The 2,523-nt window shown below is 42.6% G+C and overlaps 1 non-coding gene across 1 annotated transcript; it reads right to left on the bottom strand.

Moving 5' to 3' along the window:
- Nucleotides 1-329: 329 nt before the first annotated feature.
- trnar-acg (transfer RNA arginine (anticodon ACG)) lies at nucleotides 330-402 on the bottom strand. Its single transcript has one exon. It is a non-coding gene; the product is annotated as a tRNA-Arg (tRNA).
- Nucleotides 403-2,523: the final 2,121 nt, after the last annotated feature.

The following is a 2,523-nucleotide window of genomic DNA, read 5'->3' as shown; positions in this document are numbered from 1 at the left end:
TGGAACTGACTCTCGATAAAGATCATTTGGACAGCTAAACCTTCATTCTTCTCTGATTCCACTGGCCAAAGAGTTTCGAAAAGTTCTCAAAGCCGAGCATTCCCGCGAGCAACAGTTATTCGATCGGAGGCTTTATGAAATGGAAAGGTGCCCACGAGTAACGTGTACGACTATTCGGCTTCCCTCCTGTGATGACGCTGGAACATTGACTCTCATATTCTCGGGGACATTTAATAAAGGCATTCTCGGTCCTGCAGATGAGGAACTCACACCTTATTTTGGCTTCGGAAAAACCAGTTTTGGTGCTTACTACAAGTCTGCGCTAACGCCGAGCCAGGTAGGATTCGAACCTACAATCTCCTGATCCGTAGTCAGGCGCGTTATCCATTGCGCCACTGGCCCGATGCATGCAGCTGACTTTAAGAGCCATGATGTTAACACGTACATGGTTAATAGCAGTCATGTTCACCAGTTGAACAAGCGAAAAAGATATTCATTGTCACTGCTTCAGTCCAATCTTCTTCACCTTTCAAAGCAGCGAATTTTCCAAAAAAAACACGTATTGTCCTCATGAAGCTTCCATTCACACTCTGTCTGCTCAGTCAGTCAATGCTGATCTGATGAATTTCGAATCTACTTCTTCAGCATAACTGACGTGAACGTGAGCCTAATTACCACACTGTATCTTCCAGTTAACGTTCAGAGATTGCGATTACAGTAACGACCTTTGCGAGTGTGCAGGAATGTGAATACTGTGAACCGAGCAATAAAATCCCTTCATGGAAATTAATCCTGTGCAAAGTCAACCATATAAGGACGGACAGATGACTTAAAAAATCCTCTGCTTCTCTCTGCACAGATGTTTCTCCAAGAATTGACTCTTTGAAGAATTCTTCTTTGTAATTTAGACTTTCCCAGTTGCAGGTATTCCCTCAATCCACAAACAAGTATCCTGCTGAAAACTACTTCACTCAAGATTAAAATAGGTGACTATCTTTTCGCCCAGCTGTTGTCCCAATGTTCCCTGTTCCATGTCAATACAAGTTCTTGCAGGTGAAATTGGAGCTCCCAATGTCGTTAAGGCGGGAGCTTTTATCCTCGATACTTCACGTGTCTTTGTATCATCAGAGAATGGCATTCCGCTGACCAATTGAATTTTCGCAGCCACATGCTCGCGCTCAACGCCATCACAATTTCCAATTCGTATTGGGTGCAGTGCGACTCAAATTCTCTGATTCCACGCCCTTGAACTGGGATTATATGATATGCCATGACATGATCACATCAATGAATGAGGAAATTGGTGAAGTAACCGATGTTAAAATACAGTGTTATTGAGAAATACATTTCAGCAATACCCTGCAGTATCCCATGACCCTTTGAAGTTTTGTCGATATCTCGCAAACGTGATCTCCTACAACCTCAATGTTGCAATCTCTACAGTCTCTCGGGACATAGAAGCTAAAGATTCAACCGAATCTGAGTTCCCACATCTCAGTCACTGTTTGACAAGTATTCCTTTGTGCGAGTGGTTCTGTTCCTGGCATAACCTCTGCCCCGATCCTTATTGCTTTTTGCATCGTGCTTTTCCATGTGGCGCCAGGATCATGAAATGATTCTTTCTTGGCATTGTCAACACAGCAAGTTCTACTCGAATCACTGTGACACCAATCGGCATTTTTCCCATTTTACTCCATGTAATATGTGCTTAGCTAACGCTGTGAAAATCAATCTTTTTTTTATATAAAAATATTCTTCGTGCTGATAAGTATCCTTCTTCAAACACCCGCTGTCTCACATCTTTGCGTTTCACATATCATAACCACCCTTTATCGGAGAAATCTCTCCCTCCCACAAGAACTAACTCGCCTAAACGTCCACCCTCCCATTTCACTGAGGTATTGCGCAATATAATACTCACATTTACACTGTTCATTCTGTACTGCTGCGGTCACTGTTTTGGGTGAAAGTGCTCAATCCCATGGTCGACATCTTCAAGCAATTCAATCCATTTAGATGCAGCTGTTCTATAATTAATCCTCGTGGAGCAGCTTTTACTGACACGGACAATAGATTACTGGAGCATCGGGCTCAGGATACGTGGACAGCGCAGAATTGAGCAAAAGATGTTTTATTGGAAACGACAAGTTTCTGTGGCTTTCTCCAGTCGTTTATTTCATTTGTTCATTCGGTTCCCCCGAAATATTGCGTGCAGCTCTGCAATTCACATTACAGTAGGCATGTGATCGCACTGGAAACCGTGCAGAAATTGACCAAATTGAAAAGGTTAGGTTATGAAAACAGATTGTTTTGACTGGGGTTGTTTTCTTAAGGCAGAGGAAACTGTGACGATACTTGTTTCATATGCACTAAGTAATGAGCGACATGGACAATGCAGACTAAAAGAAATGTTTCCTCTTGACCGATCAACAGGGGCATAGACTGAAGTTAAGAGGTGGAAAGGGTTGAGGAGATATGCAGAAAAATCTCATCAGCAAGCGTATGGTTGAATTTGGATTCACT

The sequence above is a fragment of the Chiloscyllium plagiosum genome, unplaced genomic scaffold (genome assembly GCF_037043375.1).
Source record: "Chiloscyllium plagiosum isolate Xiang-an unplaced genomic scaffold, Cpla_swu_hap1 HiC_scaffold_18, whole genome shotgun sequence".
In the NCBI taxonomy this organism is placed as follows: Eukaryota; Metazoa; Chordata; class Chondrichthyes; order Orectolobiformes; family Hemiscylliidae; genus Chiloscyllium; species Chiloscyllium plagiosum.
This window is presented reverse-complemented; position numbering and strand designations above follow the sequence as displayed.